This window comes from Apostichopus japonicus, chromosome 2 (genome assembly GCF_037975245.1).
Source record: "Apostichopus japonicus isolate 1M-3 chromosome 2, ASM3797524v1, whole genome shotgun sequence".
Lineage (NCBI taxonomy): Eukaryota > Metazoa > Echinodermata > Holothuroidea > Aspidochirotida > Stichopodidae > Apostichopus > Apostichopus japonicus.
In genome coordinates this window covers 27,221,006-27,243,117 of record NC_092562.1, presented here as the reverse complement: position 1 = coordinate 27,243,117, position 22,112 = coordinate 27,221,006, and the positions used below count along the sequence as shown (strand labels likewise).

The window sequence follows — 22,112 nt, the reverse complement described above, 5'->3', positions numbered from 1 at the left end:
AATAATGTTTTAGGGGGTACTAAGCAGTCTTGATAGAATCTTGCTTAGTCTCGGAAGGTGGGGTTTGTTTCCGGGAGTTTATCGTTTGGCAATAGGTTAATTCATGCAGAACTTGATTGAAAATGCCCAAATAAAGCTTTTCTAAAGTGTGCTGAAAATATTTCTGGTGATTTTGCACATTTTCTTTGGTAGAATGTTGTTTTAACAGTGTGGACTTTTTTTACCCCAGCAGGGTTTTTTTTTACCCCAAAAATGACGAACAGCCGGGGTAAAAAAAAACCACCCCTTTTCTGGAATTTCTCCTTTACTCATTGTGATTGAAATTTTTATTATGGCTATTTAGGAAGGTATTCCCACTTGTCAACTGACAATGCTAAAATATCTACCTAAGCATCTACCTAACGAGTTTTATGTTAAACTTTAAGGAAACGTTTTTTTTTTACCCCGTCTTACTATACTGCAATACAACATGTTTTAAGCATATTATTACCATTCACAACACTGTTCGTCAAATACTGTGAATAATTCAAAAAGCTCAACTAACATACACACCAGTGCTGTTGTATTTGAGACAAATTTAGACTCAACAATAAAGTCATCAATAAACTGGACTGAAAATCCCCATTTATCAACATTGTTAGTACATGTGAAAAGCCTTTTTTAATGGCCCCAAACTTCTCTTTACACGACATCTAAGTTGCATTGGTTAGAAAATATCATAATATTATAATGCTTTTGCAATAAACATTTCATGGTGCAAGAGCGGATTTAAAACAGCAGAACTACTTTCAAAGCACTGAAACATCCACATAGGCACTAATTTTTATTTTCTGGAGGTATAGACCCAACCATGCACGCATCGCCTGACGTTAGGCTACTTCTGGGCTCGGTCTAGCGAAAGGAGGATCACCCGGATCGAATGTTTGGCTCATCGCTTTGATAAGGCGTCATACTGAAGACAACATATTGAAGACAAATGTTTGAACTTTGCATCAAGATGGCTTAACTTTGTTCAAGACATACCTTTAGTTGCCACCTGAGGCTTGAAGTTAGATTTGCAAAGAAAATCATAGGAATATTTCCACTCCCAGAGATGACAACCCTGAGGATCAGAGACCAGACCAGAGCTGATGTTTATTTTTTTACCAGTGGTTTTTAATATTTGTGTAACTTTTTGATGTGCAATTGGCAAATTAATGGGTGAGTGAAACCATGCTGTCTCCATTTTTTTTACTCTCCCCAATGAGATCAAAGCATAACCGTGCCATAAAGTATTATTTTAAGCAAGTGTTGTAATAATATTGTAGGGTAAGTGTATCCTAACCCAGTAATGTTACTAAAAAATTAGGTCCCGATCGAACAACAATTGCATTTATTTTTACTGGGCCCTAGTTGCTATCGTATCACTTCCCAATCCCATACTGTGCAGATATATTCTACACTATAGGGCAGCTGGTCAAGTACTGTACCTTATTAGCTTCACTGTTTTACCGCTGTTCGCCTGTCCTGCCCCTTCAATCAATTTTCACCGCCCAGTCCCCCATTCATTAGCCCTTATATTTGTACTTCCCTGTCGCCAACTCCATAAGTTTATTTTTTTCTTGCTAAATTCCACAGTTCACTATTCACTATTTGTATGCGCATATCGTAAGCCTGTTTGAACTTCAGAGTTTTAAACTACACATGCGCAAAGCCTCAAAACCTGATCCAATATTTACCCTGGGCTCTTTGCAGTGTCTGTAAACAACCAGCTCCACAAAAATTACAGTTACCCAGGGATAGGCTATATCAATAACTTTCTACGAAATATGCACTAAAAAAATCCTTTAAATTTGACAATGCAGGAAGTTCAGTAATTTACCTAGGAACCTGTTTTAAAAATTACCAAATTTATTGTATGCATGGTTCACCACAAATAAGCATATTCTGAAAATTTTAGTTGAATTGCTTCACAACTGGTCTGATTTTCATTGTGAATTGCTTCCCAATGGGTTTGAAATATTCACTAGAAATGCCAGTTGTTGCATCTGTACCTGTACTTGAAGTTCCTCTTTTGCATAAAAAAAAGGTTGGTAGATTAAAAACTAGAAAGGGAAATTGTGAACCCCCTTTAGAGTTGTATATTCAACCTCAACCATTGACAACTAGAGTGATTCAAATGAAAACTAGTCACATTTTTTAACAAGCAGATTTGAGAGCTATGAAATTCATTCAGTTGCATGCACTGATCAAGGTTTTCAACTCAAAATGGGATGTTTAGATTTGCAGCTACAGCAAGGGGCAGGTCCATTCTTTATTAATTTATAATATAAGACTATCATGATATTCCACCCAGTAATGCAATATCTGCCAGAAGTATTTGTTCACAAGCAGAAGATATTTATTGTGTAATGGATTGTTCAGGAATGTTTTGCCAAAACCAAATAGTGGATAAAGTCATGTGTATTATGTGTACAGAAGCAGTTTAAATGGCATAGTTTGTATACAGGTTATAATAAAGGGTTAGCCTGTCATTTTCTATGAGATACTGTGTATGTACATTACCAAAAATGTTATTTACATGTATCCCTTTAATGAAAAAGTATAGGAGTTTCATATTGTAGCTACTGTAGGCCTTTTCTTCATAATAGTACCAACCATTGGCAAATGTGTTTCACTTTGTAGGAAAGAAATACTTTTTTTGAGATGTGCAGATGAGTTTTTGCATCTCTCAAATGTTTCATATTGATAGGTCAGTATATACCTTTTAAAAAACATGTGTAGATTTATTTTGGTGTGATGTAGCATAAAATTTGCAACTTGTGGATTTGGCCAACAATTTACTCAGCGATTAAAGTTAAATTTATAGTGGATATTAGTGAAATTACTAGTGATTGCTCGAAAAGATTGGAGAGTTGCAAGCAAATCTGCCAAACCAGTGGTGACATGTGAATACAAGGGGTTGACAGCACCAAAATTAATGCATGTAACTTTTGACTGCATGTTACTTAAATAGCTTACATGCATGTGTGTGTGCACGTGTGCATGCACACATGTAAGCTATGTGTGCATGTGCATGCAAGTAAAATATTCAGTGTCCCGAAATGGCCTACATAAACAAAACCCAGGAGTAACTTTGAAAACACCCTTTTTGTATTTTTCACTTGTGGTGCAGGTAATGATTTGTTTGTGCAGGTAATTTTTGTTTAACCTACATGCACATGCGCATACAATTTTTTTTTGTAATTGGAACACTGGTTGACAGTCACCAGTTTATTACACCTCTGTTTATAGCTCCATGATTACACGTACATTTAAGAAAGAAAACAGCCTCAGGCCATACCAATTACAGGTCACTACATCAAACCACTATACATCTGTTGCATTCAATTCAATACTATGAATGCCATAATATATTGACAAATCCCAAGACTTCTAGTCATTAAAGTTACAGTAAATTCATCAAATCTTTGACATGGCAATGTGTGCACCTACTCTAAACAATGGCAGTGAGGGAAGATCTCACCATGAAATGTATAAATGTCCCAATGCACCAACTCACATATCCATGAATGTAAACACCTGTTCCAACATGCATGACCATAAACATAATACTTTTTATAGAACAGGTTTAGCAGATGACTCTTTAGTTCTGTTTCTCGATAGACATAAATTTGGCATCCTAATAACCACATCTTAGATAACAATTATTTTACCTCTGTGTGAAAGCATCCGTGACTAAAACAGCTATGTAAATTAGTGTACTGGTTTCATCTTAACAAGTTGATTACAGATAAAAGATAAAAGTGAATCTGTGTAAGAATGGCACTGTATACTGCGTGGTACAGTGCAGCACAGTGTAACAGGAACTGGAATAGATACTTACAGTTGGAGTAGTTTTATGTGGTTCGAGTTAGTGTTAATATTTACTAACAGCTGTATGCCGTTCTATGCCATATACTGTGTAAGGTGGGAGAGGGAAGGGGAAAGGGTAACTACAATGTTCGCTCTACATTAGCAACGGTCTCTGCAGGTTGATATGTACATATGCTTTTACTTTAACCTTTGATTTGGTCCATGACACTTGCATTTAATAATTTATGTGTAGTGGATTATGTGCAAAGACTTGATGCGTCAAGTATAGTAATGCTCAGTTAACAGAGACAGCAAATGAATATACTGTTATCAGTGTACTTTCTGACAAAGTAATCTTGAATTTCAAGGTAATGATTGTCATGTCTGCTTTGGTAGAATACTGTACCTAGTTTTGCAGTACTTTTCTAGGACTTATATTCCGAGAGCACCATTGGTATTCATGTGTGGCCTTACCTATGGAAAATGGTGACATATTTTTAGTGTGTTTCACAGAACATGAGTCTTGAAAGTAGAAGGCATAAATATGCTATTGTTTAAGTGTAAAATACATTTTAAAAATTTAAGGGTTGGAACAGCCCTTTTCCTTTCATTTACATTAAACCTCTCATTGACCAAAAATCTTTCACTTGTATTCTTTTTATCATATGCTTTTTATATTCATGATGTAAGATCCTTTTATCATGAAATTTGTTTGATGTAACTTTGATGTTTACCTACTTCACAAGTTAAAGAGAAATTTGTTCAAAACTTTCTCAAGGCAAGAGGGATGTTATGAAGTGATATTCTACACCCCCCTCCCATGTACTTAAAGTTCTTATCAAACAAGATTATTTATTCCTTTGCACCATTGACCTTCAACTTTCCCCTTCTAGGGTAGGGCATTACAGTTCCCAAAATTATAGATATACTTTAGAAATTGTTCTGTCCATTTCCCAGATGTATACAGTACTGTAAGGAAGGTTCAGACAAGGAAAATCAACTAAAAATTAGGATAAAGAGTTGTTTTCATTCTCACTTTGTGATATTTATACCCAGAGTTTTAGCAACTGCCTAAAACTGTATGATCTGATCTATTATTTACGTCAATGAGTTTCATTCAATCTGGGATCAAACAATATAAGAGAAAACTAATTAATGATAGCCTTTAAACTTTGTTTCTAAACAGATATGCTTGAATTACAAATAAAAGAAAAAAAAAACCCAAATCAATGCATCTAATCAATGCATATACATATACATACATAAACAGAATAATTTGAATTCGCGCAAGTGAACCCTGCACTACATTAGATCGAAAAAGACGTGCAAATTAAACCAAACTAAACATACTAAATTTCCCGTTACTTCTACATAAAATATCAATACAAAAACAACAACTTACTTCTTTGGCAGTATACTAAAATCACACGCTATAATAACTTCAGACTATCAAGCTTTCCTGAGAAAATACGGTTAATAGTTCTTACAGTAAACAAATCGACCGTGAAGGAATGTCACCGGTGTGAAGTTAGATACTTATTCCCCGTTCCTCGTTCGATATTCGCGTATGAGTAACTGAGCTAGCTATTCAGTTACGTATTCGACAATGATATCGACGTAACACCTCTGGCAAGACAAAAGCTTCTTACAAGATGTTCAACATGTGGTCGTGGAAAGAGGTTTTATCAATGGCCCATGGGTCATATGAACTCTAACGACTATGTGGAAGGGTACCATAATGCATCTTGCCCGGTCCAAATAGTTCTTGACCAACTAAAATGACCAGTACTTCATCAGTTCTTAAATTAATGTAACTGGACCAGAAAAAATCACTTTAGGCCCTAATCAAGACTAGCACGCCTTGGACCACCTTACCAATGGGTCATATGAATTCTTAACACATTGTAGAAGGATACCATAATGCGTCTTGCCCGGTCCAAAGAGTGTTTGACCAATTAAACTGACCATTAAATCAACATTTTTTTAAATAAATGTAACGGGAACTGAAATAAAAACATTTGGGCCCTAATCAAAACCAGCACGTCTTGGACCGCCTAACCAATGGGTCATAGGAAGTCTAAGGACCTTGTAGAAGGGTAACATAATGCGTCTTGCCCGGTCCAAAGCGTGCTTGACCAATATAAGTGACCACTAAATCATTACTTCTTTAATGAGTGTAACGGGACCACGAAAAAGCTTTGGGCCCTAATCCATGCAGCACGCCTTGGACCACCTAACCAATGGGTAACATTAACTCTAAGGACATTGTAGAAGAGTACCATAATGCGTCTTGCCCGGTCCAAAGCGTGCTTGACCAATTAAAATGACCACTAAATTACTACTTCATCAATGAGTGTAACGGGACCACGAAAAAGCTTTGGGCCCTAATCCATGCAGCACGCCTTGGACCACCTAACCAATGGGTAATATAAACTCTAAGGACATTGTAGAAGAGTACCATACTGCGTCTTGCCCGGTCCAAAGAGTGCTTGACCAATTTAAATGACCACTAAATCATTACTTCTTTAATAAGTGTAATTGGACCATGAAAAAACTTTGGGCCCTAATCCATGCAGCACGCCTTGGACCACCTAACCAATCAGTAACATGTACTCTAAGGACATTGTAGAAGATTACCATAATGCGTCTTGCCCGGTCCAAAGCGTGCTTGACCAATTTAAATGACCACTAAATCATTACTTCTTTAATGAGTGAAACGGGACCACGAAAAGCTTTGGGCCCTAATCCATGCAGCACGCCTTGGACCACCTAACCAATGGGTAACATGTACTCTAAGGACATTGTAGAAGAGTACCATAATGCGTCTTGCCCGGTCCAAAGAGTGCTTGACCAATTTAAATGACCACTAAATCATTACTTCTTTAATGAGTGTAATTGGACCATGAAAAAGCTTTGGGCCCTAATCCATGCAGCACGCTTTGGACCACCAAACCGATGGTTAACATGTACTCTAAGGACATTGTAGAAGAGTACCATAATGCGTCTTGCCCGGTCCAAAGCGTGCTTGACCAATTTAAATGACCACTAAATCATTACTTCTTTAATGAGTGAAACGGGACCATGAAAAAGCTTTGGGCCCTAATCCATGCAGCACGCCTTGGGCCACCTAACCAATCAGTAACATGTACTCTAAGGACATTGTAGAAGATTACCATAATGCGTCTTGCCCGGTCCAAAGCGTGCTTGACCAATTTAAATGACCACTAAATCATTACTTCTTTAATGAGTGAAACGGGACCACGAAAAGCTTTGGGCCCTAATCCATGCAGCACGCTTTGAACCACCTAACTGATGGTTAACATGAACTCTAAGGACATTGTAGAAGAGTACCATAATGCGTCTTGCCCGGTCCAAAGAGTGCTTGACCAATTTAAATGACCACTAAATCATTACTTCTTTAATGAGTGTAATTGGACCATGAAAAAGCTTTGGGCCCTAATCCATGCAGCACGCTTTGGACCACCAAACCGATGGTTAACATGTACTCTAAGGACATTGTAGAAGAGTACCATAATGCGTCTTGCCCGGTCCAAAGCGTGCTTGACCAATTTAAATGACCACTAAATCATTACTTCTTTAATGAGTGAAACGGGACCACGAAAAAGCTTTGGGCCCTAATCCATGCAGCACGCTTTGGACCACCTAACCAATCAGTAACATGTACTCTAAGGACATTGTAGAAGAGTACCATAATGCGTCTTGCCCGGTCCAAAGAGTGCTTGACCAATTTAAATGACCACTAAATCATTACTTCTTTAATAAGTGTAATTGGACCATGAAAAAACTTTGGGCCCTAATCCATGCAGCACGCTTTGGACCACCTAACCAATCAGTAACATGTACTCTAAGGACATTGTAGAAGAGTACCATAGTGCGTCTTGCCCGGTCCAAAGCGTGCTTGACCAATTTAAATGACCACTAAATCATTACTTCTTTAATGAGTGAAACGGGACCATGAAAAAGCTTTGGGCCCTAATCCATGCAGCACGCCTTGGGCCACCTAACCAATCAGTAACATGTACTCTAAGGACATTGTAGAAGATTACCATAATGCGTCTTGCCCGGTCCAAAGCGTGCTTGACCAATTTAAATGACCACTAAATCATTACTTCATCATCGAGTGTAACGGGACCACGAAAAAGCTTTGGGCCCTAATCCATGCAGCACGCTTTGGACCACCAAACCGATGATCAACATGAACTCTAAGGACATTGTAGAAGAGTACCATAATGCGTCTTGCCCGGTCCAAAGCGTGCTTGACCAATTAAACTGACCATTAAATCATTACTTCATCATCGAGTGTAACGGGACCACGAAAAAGCTTTGGGCCCTAATCCATGCAGCACGCTTTGGACCACCTAACCGATGGTTAACATGAACTCTAAGGACATTGTAGAAGAGTACCATAATGCGTCTTGCCCGGTCCAAAGTGTGCTTGACCAATTGAAACGACCATTAAATCATCACTTCGTTAATGAATGTAAATGGACCTGCAAAAATGTTAAGGCCCCAGTCAAGACCAGCACGCCTTGGACCACCTAACCAATAGGTCACAGGAAGTCCAAGAACATTGTAGAACGGTACCATGATGCGTCTTGCCCGGTCAAAAGAGTGCTTGACCAATTTAAATGACCACTAAATCATTACTTCGTTAATGAATGTTAATGGACCTGCAAAAATGTTTAGGCCCCAGTCAAGACCAGCACGCCTCGGACCACCCAACCAATTGGTCATATGAATTTTAAGGACATTGTTGAAGAGTTCCACAATGCGTCTTACCCGGTCCAAAGAGTATTTGACCAATACAAACGACTAATGCACAATCATTATCCAGTACATTCATCAATATCTTCTTTTTTGAATTTCAACTCTACGTCTGTACCAGTGTGGTGATACAAAACAAAAGCAACACCTTTGGCTCGCAAGTTTAATGCTAATTGGTGCTTTACAATCATCAGCATACAAAGTTTCCTTCCCATTCCGGAGAAACACACGCGCACTTTTTTTTTTTTATGGGGGGGGGACCTTAGCGCAACTACATTTTCAGAATGAAGTGATTTCTGTAGACTGGCAACGAACTGAAAACGTTTTTGTTTTAATTATTCGTTCATAGAACTTAATTTTATTTCTTTTATTCATTTCACCCGTCAACCCTTCACATATTTACAGATTTAAAGAACAGAGAAGTGTTCTTGCCTCTCTTCTTGAAAGTGGTTTTGAACGCTTTAACCCCCTTCGTAGATTCTGAAAGATTCCACTGCTACATTCTAGAGCTGACCATGGAGCTATAAACAGACAATCAGTCATCTCGGGTCAAGCGGAGATAAACTGACTTTAATAGTTTATTTAGCAAAATAGTCTTCAAGTGAAATAGGTCTACCCAGACATATATTTTATGCCGAAATCCCTTTCTGATTTATTTATGATCTCTATTAGCCATAGTTGGTAATGAACCATCCAAGTTACCCTATAGTGCCTTTCTATGCATTTTGATTTTATCGTGTTCCCATGCATGTGCTTGTTCTTTCTCTTAGCGATTTTTCAATAGAAAGTTTCTCTTGGAGTGTAGAAGGCAGATCCATCATAAGAAGTCTCACTGGGTTTATTCCAACTAAACATAGACCAGAGTTAGTGTGATTTTTTAGTTGATTTCCTTTCATTCAGTTCTACCTAATTATTAATTATAACGTCCATAATCTAGCCAGGGACGTCGCAAGAGGGGGTGTGGGGTGTCTCATCCCCCCCCCCCCCCCCCAATCTTGGTCAAACTGACGAAAGTTGGAAAATTTTTGTGCGACAGTCGGAATTTCCGACTGTCGCACTCGAATTTTTCCGACTGGCGCACTCGAATTTTCAAATATTCTTGTAGTGACCTAAAATTTTCGGTCAAAATTGACCTTGAATCAGTCATATTTACTACGATTTCCTTGTCACAATGAGAAATTGTATGTCGCGATCTTTATACTCCACCATACAAAACTTCGTATGATTTTGAATACTCTAAAAAAAATGCCTAATAGAACTTCTGCACAACATATACTATTAAAACGCTCAATGCTTATCTACGGAAGCTTAAAAATGCCATCAACATAAGAAAAACTTTGCCCCATAAGGTGAAATTTTTCTGTAAATTGTTTAGATAACAAGATAAAATGTTATCAAAAAACAGAAAATGTTGCATTGCTTACTTGCTTCAAATGAGTAATTGAACAATTTTGTGAAAAATGTTTAATTGAAAACTAATCAAATCTCGTCAATTAGTCATTTTTTGCTGCAAAATGTTAATTTGTTTACTTCATTCCATAAGAACAATTGAAAAACTTTTCTGAGAAATGTTTAATTGACAACTTATCTTATCTCGCCAATTGGACATTTTTGGCAAAATGTTCAATTGTTCACTTCATTCCAATTGAGCAATTGAAAAAATTTCTGCAAAATGTTAAATTGACAACTTATCGTATAACGTCAACTCAACATTTTTCTGCAAAATGTTTAATTGTTCACATCATTCCAAATGCTCAGTTGGAATGAAGTGAACAATGGTTTTTTTTATTCATGTGAGTGATATATAGCCCCACCCCCACCCCCACCCCCAAGAAAATAATATTAAGCCCGCTAGGAAAAAGCACTGTATTTTTGGGTAATTCACTATGTCGTCGAATATAATTTTCGAAAAAAAGTTTCCCCTTTGTTACATTAACATAGCTTTTTTAGTCAGTAGTCTATGTAGCTTTTCAAGCAGATAACTTGTACTCAGTTGCTTACTCGCTTAACCAGAGTGATTGATAAGTTTGTAAAGTGAGGGCCAGTGGTACAAATGTACCGAGAAAAGTTTGGAACAAAAGTGCAGTTGCGAAAGATAGGGTGTCTGACTGACACTGACCGTATCGTTGACGAGTATAGTGCGGGGGGGGGGGGGGGTACAAGGCAGCAGTCGGAATTTTCTGGCTCCAAAACCCATCCAGTTGGAATTTCAGCCACTAAACCCCCAATCATCATGCATTAGCTACGTCCCTGTATCTAGCTATACAAATTTTACACAATACACAAAACACATTCAATCCATTAGCAAAAGTGCTAGATTTAAGGTCAATTTCGCGTTTGTTAATTTAAGTCAAAAATACACTTTCTAATCACTTACAATTGTATTTAATGTATTAATTCTTCGGTAAATATCAATTAGGCTATATGCTGAGTCAATTATGGAAGTATAGAAGTCAAGAGAAATATTACATGCTTAATATCCACCCCCCCACCCCTCACCATTTATTCTCTGATTGGATTGAAATGTACTTGCAGAAGAAAAATTTTCATGCCAAATTACTTTAATCTGGTAGAATTGATACACTTTTACCAATCTATGTGCAAAGATGTTCCATACACTATTACTCAATATTTCATACGATAAATTTGAAGGAGCGAAATAAAGGACCATGCGTTCTGATTGTAATTGAATGATTCATTCAGGATGTTTCCTAGAAGTTTTCTCTCGTAAAAGAGCGCTTGAACATTAGGCTCGAACTAATTGATACCGATGTACGAGCTGACTGCCTACCGTCATTTAACGTCCATGGTATACCTTTAAAAGGCTGAGAGTTCATATTTATCATAGCGTGATTGCTCCCTTGCGTCGAACCATTAAAATTGATAGATAACTGAAATAATCTGCAGCATGTTGACAGTTTAACTGCTTTTTTGCATTTGTATTCCCAAATGAATGAAATATCGGAATATCTTTCCTTCTACGAATGTCTCTGACCCACGTTAGGAGAGTTAAAGTGATATTGTTCAATGTTTGAACGTTACTGCATGTACCATTAATTCATGGTACTTGGTAGGCCTATATAGGGGATGGTTTATTTCTTTGATTGTTTCTCCGGCTGTAAGCTTCATAAGCTTCATTGGGCTATCATGACAGTGCAAGCCTGCTACAAGCCTGCTACAGTCTTGCTACGGCCTTGCTACAGCCATAGAAAGATGCTGTCGCTTTATGCCATCGTGTTCAAATATCTGCCACATTGCAATTTTTCCCTTTTGATTAGGCTGAAATTTCGTAAGTGATTTGAGTAAGTTAAAGTGTTATATGCTAACATATCGATGAATTCGGAAGTCATTTAGAGGCTTTTTTAAATTGTAAAAACTTTCCGACAGAATTTGGCCATGTATATAGACATTCTGCCATTAATTGGAATGCACTTAAAACGAGTTCTCTCTTTTTCATTCCTTGAGGGTCCAAAGTGCAATTTATAATGCTACCGGTTGACACTAAACGCACGATACATAACATATGAGATGGACACTCATTTAAGAAGTGATGATGTAGTGGTCATTTAAATTGGTCAAGCACACTTTGGACCGGGCAAGACGCATTATGGTACCCTTCTACAATGTCCTTAGAGTTCATGTTGACCATCGGTTTGGTGGTCCAAAGCGTGCTGCATGGATTAGGGCCCAAAGCTTTTTCGTGGTCCCGTTACACTCGATGATGAAGTAATGATTTAATGGTCAGTTTAATTGGTCAAGCACGCTTTGGACCGGGCAAGACGCATTATGGTACCCTTCTACAATGTCCTTAGAGTTCATGTTAACCATCGGTTTGGTGGTCCAAAGCGTGCTGCATGGATTAGGGCCCAAAGCTTTTTCGTGGTCCCGTTACACTCGATGATGAAGTAATGATTTAATGGTCAGTTTAATTGGTCAAGCACGCTTTGGACCGGGCAAGACGCATTATGGTACTCTTCTACAATGTCCTTAGAGTTCATGTTGACCATCGGTTTGGTGGTCCAAAGCGTGCTGCATGGATTAGGGCCCAAAGTTTTTTCGTGGTCCCGTTACACTCGATGATGAAGTAATGATTTCATGGTCGTTTAATTGGTCAAGCACGCTTTGGACCGGGCAAGACGCATTACGGTACCCTTCTACAATGTCCTTAGAGTTCATGTTAACCATCGGTTTGGTGGTCCAAAGCGTGCTGCATGGATTAGGGCCCAAAGCTTTTTCGTGGTCCCGTTACACTCGATGATGAAGTAATGATTTAATGGTCAGTTTAATTGGTCAAGCACGCTTTGGACCGGGCAAGACGCATTATGGTACTCTTCTACAATGTCCTTAGAGTTCATGTTGACCATCGGTTTGGTGGTCCAAAGCGTGCTGCATGGATTAGGGCCCAAAGTTTTTTCGTGGTCCCGTTACACTCGATGATGAAGTAATGATTTCATGGTCGTTTAATTGGTCAAGCACGCTTTGGACCGGGCAAGACGCATTACGGTACCCTTCTACAATGTCCTTAGAGTTCATGTTAACCATCGGTTTGGTGGTCCAAAGCGTGCTGCATGGATTAGGGCCCAAAGCTTTTTCGTGGTCCCGTTACACTCGATGATGAAGTAATGATTTAATGGTCAGTTTAATTGGTCAAGCACGCTTTGGACCGGGCAAGACGCATTATGGTACTCTTCTACAATGTCCTTAGAGTTCATGTTGACCATCGGTTTGGTGGTCCAAAGCGTGCTGCATGGATTAGGGCCCAAAGCTTTTTCGTGGTCACGTTACACTCGATGATGAAGTAATGATTTAATGGTCAGTTTAATTGGTCAAGCACGCTTTGGACCGGGCAAGACGCATTATGGTACTCTTCTACAATGTCCTTAGAGTTCATGTTGACCATCGGTTTGGTGGTCCAAAGCGTGCTGCATGGATTAGGGCCCAAAGCTTTTTCGTGGTCCCGTTACACTCGATGATGAAGTAATGATTTAATGGTCAGTTTAATTGGTCAAGCACGCTTTGGACCGGGCAAGACGCATTATGGTACTCTTCTACAATGTCCTTAGAGTTCATGTTGACCATCGGTTTGGTGGTCCAAAGCGTGCTGCATGGATTAGGGCCCAAAGCTTTTTCGTGTTCCCGTTACACTCGATGATGAAGTAATGATTTAATGGTCAGTTTAATTGGTCAAGCACGCTTTGGACCGGGCAAGACGCATCATGGTACTCTTTTACAAAGTCCTTAGAGTACATGTTACCCATTTGTTAGGTGGTCCAAAGCGTGCTGCATGGATTAGGGCCCAAAGCTTTTTCGTGGTCCCGTTTCACTCATTAAAAAAGTACTGATTTAATGGTCATTTTAATTGGTCAAGCACTCTTTGGACCGGGCAAGACGCATTATGGTACTCTTCTACAATGTCCTTAGAGTTAATGTTACCCATTGGTTAGGTGGTCCAAAGCGTGCTGCATGGATTAGGGCCCAAAGCTTTTTCGTGGTCCCGTTACACTCATCGGAAGAAGTAATGATTTAGTGGTCATTTAAATTGATCAAGCACGCTTTGGACCGGGCAAGACGCATTATGGTACCCTTCTACAATGTCCTTAGAGTTCATGTTGACCATCGGTTTGGTGATCCAAGGCGTGCTGCATGGATTAGGGCCCAAAGTTTTTTCGTGGTCCCGTTACACTCGATGATGTAGTAATGATTTAATGGTCATTTAAATTGGTCAAGCACGCTTTGGACCGGGCAAGACGCATTATGGTACTCTTCTACAATGTCCTTAGAGTTAATGTGACCCATTGGTTAGGTGGTCCAAAGCGTGCTGCATGGATTAGGGCCCAAAGCTTTTTCGTGGTCCCGTTACACTCATCGGAAGAAGTAATGATTTAGTGGTCACTTAAATTGGTCAAGCACGCTTTGGACCGGGCAAGACGCATTATGGTACTCTTCTACAATGTCCTTAGAGTTCATGTTGACCATCGGTTTGGTGATCCAAGGCGTGCTGCTTGGATTAGGGCCCAAAGCTTTTTCGTGGTCCCGTTACACTCGATGATGTAGTAATGATTTAGTGGTCATTTGAATTGGTCAAGCACGCTTTGGACCGGGCAAGACGCATTATGGTACTCTTCTACAATGTCCTTAGAGTTAATGTTACCCATTGGTAAGGTGGTCCAAAGCGTGCTGCATGGATTAGGGCCCAAAGCTTTTTCGTGGTCCCGTTACACTCATCGGAAGAAGTAATGATTTAGTGGTCATTTAAATTGGTCAAGCACTCTTTGGAGCGGGCAAGACGCATTATGGTACTCTTATGCAATGTCCTTAGAGTTCATGTTAACCATCGGTTTGGTGATCCAAGGCGTGCTGCATGGATTAGGGCCCAAAGCCTTTTCGTGGTCCCGTTACACTCATTTAATAAGTAATGATGTAATGGTCAGTTTAATTGGTCAAGCAATCTTTGGACCGGGCAAGACGCATTATGGTACTCTTTTACAATGTCCTTAGAGTTAATGTTACCCATTGGTTAGGTGGTCCAAGGCGTGCTGCATGGATTAGGGCCCAAAGCTTTTTCGTGGTCCCATTTTACTCATTAAAGAAGTAATGATTTCATGGTCGTTTAAATTGGTCAAGCACTCTTTGGACCGGGCAAGACGCATTATGGGACTCTTATGCAATGTCCTTAGAGTTGATGTTAACCATTGGTTTGGTGATCCAAGGCGTGCTGCATGGATTAGGGCCCAAAGCTTTTACGTGGTCCCGTTACACTCATTAAAAAAGTAATGATTTAGTGGTCATTTAAATTGGTCAAGCACTCTTTGGACCGGGCAAGACGCATTATGTTACCCTTCTATAAGGTCCTTAGACTTCCTATGACCCATTGGTTGGACGGTCCAAGTCGTGCTGGTTTTGATTAGGGCCCAAATGTTTTTATTTCAGTTCCCGTTACATTTATTTAAAAGAATGTTGATTTAATGGTCATTTAAATTGGTCAAGCACTCTTTGGACCGGGCAAGACGCATTAAGGTATCCTTCTACAATGTGTTAAGAATTCATATGACCCATTGGTAAGGTGGTCCAAGGCGTGCTAGTCTTGATTAGGGCCTAAAGTAATTTTTTTTACATTAATTTAAGAACTGATGAAGTACTGGTCATTTTAGTTGGTCAAGAACTATTTGGACCGGGCAAGATGCATTATGGTACCCTTCTACATAGTCATTAGAGTTCATATGACCCATGGGCCATAGGTAAACCTCTTTCCACCACCAAATATTGAACATCTTGTAAGAAAGCTTTGTCTTGCCAAAGGTGTTACGTCGATACCATTGTCGAATACGTAACCGAATTGGTAGCTCAGTTACTCATTCGCGAATATCGAACGAGGAACGGGGAATAAGTATCTAACTTCACACCGGTAGGAATGTCGTAATTGTTTCCTGAGCGTGACCGGAAATTAAATGCTAAAATATGATAAATGAAAAGGTTAAATAGAACTGAAGCGTGCAGTAATCCCGACTGCTCGCAACATCATTCATCAGTGATAAATTTGAAAATGTTCTTTCTGTTCAACATTAGGGTATATTGAACCAGTCACTGCTGAGATGCACATCATGTGTCCGTCCAAGCTTTTACAAATTTCGGATTGCTTTTCTTGGGATTTATTATTTCTGGAAAGTTAGCAGAATCAATCAGACATATCAGTGGAAACTCTCCTCGCTGAAAACGACCGTTATTGCGCAACTTTCACGAATCCGATGCACAAACCGGAAGTGGCAAATCGGAGATGGCGCGGAAATAAGCCGAGTCGTTTCCAATAGCGAAGCTCACGTTAAAACATGAATTATGCATGATCTTGATCACCGAGAATTGCCGTATATGGTATTAGAGCATCCTGATATAGTGCAAAGACACATCTTCGTGAGAATTCGGTTGAACTCGTTCTCATCTAGCTTCAATCAATGAATTTCTCTGCCGTTGTGGAACGGCGAGGAGAATTTGCAGGTAAGGAACTCTGACTTTTCGGATCTGTAAGGTTTCCGTATTAGAATGTAGGTTATCATAATGATGGTTTCAAAATGTTGGCAATACGTTAAAGCATCGAAGCTGTAAGTTTGGATTTTGTTCACCCGTAAAAAGTGTACAAAAATTTAGGTCAAACATCATGCCAAGTTCTTGCTTAATCGTTAGAAACAGTACATACGGCTTAACGTTGTTGTTGCACTGTAATGTCGCCTAACACATTGGCTTCATATACCTAGTAATAGTATAGGCCTACGTACTTTTAGTTACTATTACTAGTATTACTTTTCTACAGTACTAGCTACTCTCATACTAAAGCCTTGGACATAGTTGTTAGCAACGTAGGTAGGGCTTCGTCACACCGTAAATTCTTTAAATTCGTTGTGACAAATTGTATATAGTGTCCTAGGCTAATCGCGGATCGCTCTTAAATTTAAGTATGATACTAGGCCTAGGCTAGTACTATTAGTATTAGGGTTCTGTTTTCCTAAGTTAGTATAGGCCTAGCCAACCGGCCTATAGTCATGTACTATTTAGGCTAGGCCCAAATCTTCATATTTTAATAACTTAAACTTTAAGGCCTCGTTGGTCTTGGCTCTAGTAGTACTAGTTCAAAGCAGGGCACGGCGTAAGCTTCGATATAAAGTAAGGCTATGGCCTAAGTCTGTATCTGTTGACTGGAGTGTCACTTTTAGTTTTAGGAAATACATTACTTAAGCTTTGGGTGGAGTGCTATTCTCATTCTTGGCTAAAGTTAGTAGGCATTTACAAGGCTAGGCCTATCTACATATTCATTTATTCGTAATAGTTATGTAGAATAAACAGCATTCTATTTTCTAGCTGCAGTTTTGCCCACTAGTTGTAGCAGATGCACTAACCAACATTTCAATACAAAGCAGGGTTTCATTTTTTTGCGAATGATCTTGAACCTTTTGAGACACATGCAGCCTTGGGATTTTGGGATGTGGGTACAACATAGGCCTGCATTCTGCTTGTACTTGTAGCTTAGAAATTTAAATCTCTGCTTACTGACGAGTCCAAAGTTTTGATTACTCAGTGTATTAATTCAATTGTATGTTTAGGAAATAGGGAGATAACAATTTGCACCCTGACTACAATGAGTATGTGCTCATGTGTATCATATAAGTTTCTAATTTTCGTGTGGAACTTGTCATTCTGGTTTTTTTTACTTTTTAACTTTCATGACATCATGCCAAAGAAACAGCTTGTCAGTTATACCATGAAGAGAAAGTTGCTGGACCATGTACTGTTTGTAAAGAGTCCAAGCCACGTTACTGGCACATAGCTCAAGCCACTCCAGCTAATTCTCAGTTGGTTATAGTGCTAACTTAAGGCAGAAAAATATATTGGATTATGACTGTGTTTGCTATGCATGTAAACTTAGACTTAGCTCAGTCAAAGATGAAACTAGGCCTCCCTCTAAAAGACCTTCGTGAAATACATGTCAGTTGCCAAATTGCACTAGTAAAGAAAATGTGCATCAGACATCAAAATTTGTTAACCGTAGCACTCTAATCAAATTGTTTGACATTGATGATGCCACTGCTATTGAGCTTTGCTGTAACAGGTCAGGAATTTTTCTTTGCCATGCTCATTACTGTATTCTAACAACAAAATCATCTTTAAGGATTGTTCCATATGTCTTTCGACAAGTTCAGTTGATGACATTGGTATATAACTTTGCCTCTACATCAACTGGTGTATCAACTTTTTACTGTTTTTCTCATTCTCAGGTGCCGTCACAGCAGTCATAATGGAAAGTTACAGGTTTGGGTTTTGACATCCAACATTATTATTTCCTTTTACTGTTAGGTACTTATGCCCCTTTAAACAGTGAGTTTGCCAATAAAGTGAGTGCTTACCACTGTTGAATACGTGAGAAATTATTCAAAAATTATCTCCAAAACTACTGTCATCAAGTTTTGTTTAACATGTGAAATAAAAAATCAGACTTGACTTTCAATCCAGAATGTGTTGTGAAGCTTTTGTCAGTAAACTTTAGATAAAAAGAGTACCTTTTAAACTGCCAAGCAATAGTAGTGAGGTTCCTTTGTTTACTTATGATGATATTCGTGGTAGGTTTTTGTTTTTATCAAAAAAGTCTTGCACTATGAATGATGTACTTGCACTATGAATGATGAGTAATTGCTTTGTGGATGAAAATATACACAAAATGAACATCTTTAGCTGCCTTAATCCTTCAATACTGTAGTGATTTATAGTGAATTGGTTTACATGTTGGATGTCAAAACATAAGTCCTATTCTAGACAAAAGTATAGTGTGGTCAAAATTTGTTTCTACTTATTCAAGTTCTTATTTTTTTTGCTTTTTGGGGTGGAGGAGGGAGAGGGGTGGTTGAGCTATGGGGTTCAATTGGTGGGTGATGGAGGGGAGGGAGGAACTAAGTAGATATTTAGGTGCATTATTTGTGAGAGGTGGCCCTTTTTTGGGAAGGGGCTTTTGGGATGGTTCTAAGTTCACCTTTCACCACTTTGTGAAGTTAAGGACATTCTGGTGTTTTTAGACCAATTTTATTACTTATCTTAATATTAGTGCATAAGAGGGAAACATGACACAATTAGAGGGGAAAAAAATTAGAGGGAAACATAGCAAACATGAAAAAATGTTATCGCCAGTAGTTGTGCATTGTGGCATTACTACATAACCTTTGCATCTCATGATCTATTTTATTTTTTATTATGTATTTGAGAATACTTTATCATCTAGCATTTGGTGCTGCCTTAAAACCTGCCTTCTTGCCACCCAATGATACATTACAATGAATTGTTTTTTTCTCCATATCTTGTAAATTTCCTTCAGTACTTAATATACCTTGAGCAATTAAACCTTAGGCAAAGTTTGTCATAAACCAATACCTTGCCGTGCCATTTTTAAACACAACACTAATGCTTGCCGATAGTATTAAAGCCTTATAAAAGTTCCAGTCATGGAGCATGCCACCTTGTTAATTTTAATTTTCTCATATAACACATATTCATATATCAGCTGATCTTGTGACAACATCACATGCAGTCTTTCACTCCGTCTGATAAATACTTTGTAAAAGACTCCGTCCTTCTTGTGCTGCAGCTGCTGTACGTACCTTTGTTATGTTGTGCAAAAGCTACCATGTATCTGGATGACACTTCATTCCATTATATGGGTTTTTTTCCATTTTTTTCTTTTTGAAAGTTCTTCAGTACTCCATAAACCTTGGGCAATTAGACCTTGTGTTTCCTTGTTACTATAAGTTATTTCATATATCAGCTGATCTTGTGACAACATCACATGACGTCTTTCACTCCGTCTGATAAATACTTTGTAAAAGACTCCGTCCTTCTTGTGCTGCAGCTGCTGTACGTACCTTTGTTATGTTGTGCAAAAGCTACCATGTATCTGGATGACACTTCATTCCATTATATGGGTTTTTTTCCATTTTTTTCTTTTTGAAAGTTCTTCAGTACTCCATAAACCTTGGGCAATTAGACCTTGTGTTTCCTTGTTACTATAAGTTATTTCATATATCAGCTGATCTTGTGACAACATCACATGACGTCTTTCACTCCGTCCCACATAAACTGTAAAAGACTCTGTCCTTTCATGTGCTGCCTCTTTGTACATATGTTTGTAATGTGTTGTGACTGGCTCATTGATTGCTGTGTCTGTATTGCTGTGTCTGCATTCTGTAGATGCTTTCAACATTTACATCACTTTTATTTTTTAGTTACACCTTTTCTACATGTACATTTTTGATATATTCTTTTCTTTATCTTTAAGTTACTCTTTTATCTTTCATTTCACCTTGTTCAGTGCCCTGTGCTATATTGATTCAAAACCATAGCATACTGTAGTCAGACATCTGGTCACATTAGCTGTCATTTATTTAAAAAAGAAAACTGCCATCTCTGCTGCCAGATAAGCACATTTCATAATGTGATGTGAATGGTTTAACTATCATCTCTTTCTGTTTTATAATGCTATTCGTTCAACACTAAAAAGTTCTTTCAATGTGTATATACATGTCTAACTCTACATGCTTCATGTATGGTGGGCTTCTTTCAATTATCATATATTATTTGCCTTGTCTCCTCATTTATTTAAATGTCTATGCGCATCTTACCTCCGTGTACAGAGTCAGCTGTTTTTGGTCATATACAGTATAATTATAAATATCTCTATGTATTACCTTCTATGCCATTTTAATGTTATATGATTACCCTTTTCATTTTTGTGTGCTTTCCTCTACACATTTTTGTTGAAATTTATAAAGCATTATTACATTTTTTTGGTATCTTTCATTTCACCTTGTTCAGTGCCCTGTGCTATATTGATTCCACATCATAGCATACTGTACTCATACATCTGGTCACATTACTTTCATTTATTTAAAAAAGAAAACTGCCATCTTTGCTGCCTGATAAGCACATTTCATTATGTGGTGTGAATGGTTTAACTATCATCTCTTTCTGTTTTACAATGCTATACTTTTAATACTTAATAGTTCTTTCACTTTGTATACACCTGTCCACTACATGCTTCGTGTATGGTGAGCTTCTTTAAATTATCATATTTTATTTTGCCTTGTCACCTTTTTTGTTGAAATGTCTATGTACCACATCTTACCTCCAGGTACCTCCATGTACAGTCCAATTATAAATGTCATATATTACCTTCTATGCCATTTTAATATTATATACATAACCTTTTCATTTTTGTATTCATTCCTCTACACATTTTTGTTGAAATTTATATAGCATTGTTTCATGTTAAGTACCAAGAAGTTTATAATAAAGATAACTTCCAAGGATAAGTAAGGACTTGGAGACCCTTGATCTTTCTTCTTTATTTGGTCTTTATTTGTTACTGGTACTGTAGGACAGTGGTGATCGCACAGAATGTTACTACCGATGCATTAAGGATGACTTCCAAATGATGAGTTTATTTCCATGTCAACCCCCCCCCCCCCTCTTATTCCATTAGCTCCCCAATGGGTTAGATTTTTGTGTTGGCAGCCAATAAGCTTTCCCCTCCAATCTGTTCCATATCACCGATGCCCCCTCCCGCCCACCCACCAACAAACACACACATACCTCTCCACCCCATCCCTTTCCTGGATAGTCCCCAACCTCGGCTAGCATGTTTTGATTTCCCTGTCCTTACAATTAAAATTAATAATCCTGATGCCCTAAGTTTGTACAAAACAAATAAACCGAGTGGTTTTTTGCTTTTCTCATGTTCCACATACTTAAAAATGGTTCAAATCTCAGTTTTAACTTAACCAAAGCAAGTCAAAAATATATTCTGAAACACCGGATCAAAAGCAGTGGAAATTGCGTATGCTTTTAGTACCGGGAATGGTTGTCAGTCATCTAATATTTCATGACTATTCATCGAAAAAGGCGTAATTTGATGACGTTATCATTACTATACAATGAATATGCATGACATTATGAAGCAGTCC

At 38.4% G+C, this 22,112-nt stretch overlaps 2 protein-coding genes across 5 annotated transcripts in view; both read right to left on the bottom strand.

The window, feature by feature from the left end:
* The window catches only part of LOC139984608 (receptor-type tyrosine-protein phosphatase F-like), a 100,431-nt gene that overhangs the window by 54,547 nt on the left and 23,772 nt on the right, over positions 1-22,112 (bottom strand). The window lies entirely within an intron of this gene.
* The window catches only part of LOC139984302 (uncharacterized), a 30,909-nt gene that overhangs the window by 6,327 nt on the left and 2,470 nt on the right, over positions 1-22,112 (bottom strand). The window contains exons 1-2 of one of the 4 annotated variants that reach the window (XR_011799036.1): positions 5,237-5,303; positions 1,024-1,102 (exon numbers count right to left, since the gene is read on the bottom strand). The exons of 1 other annotated variant lie outside the window; for it this stretch is intronic. The gene's annotated coding sequence lies outside the window, so the exon portion shown is untranslated. Of the gene's footprint in view, positions 1-1,023; positions 1,103-5,236; positions 6,011-22,112 lie in introns of those variants that run through there. 2 more of the 4 variants (XR_011799035.1, XR_011799037.1) reach the window with 2 other exon arrangements.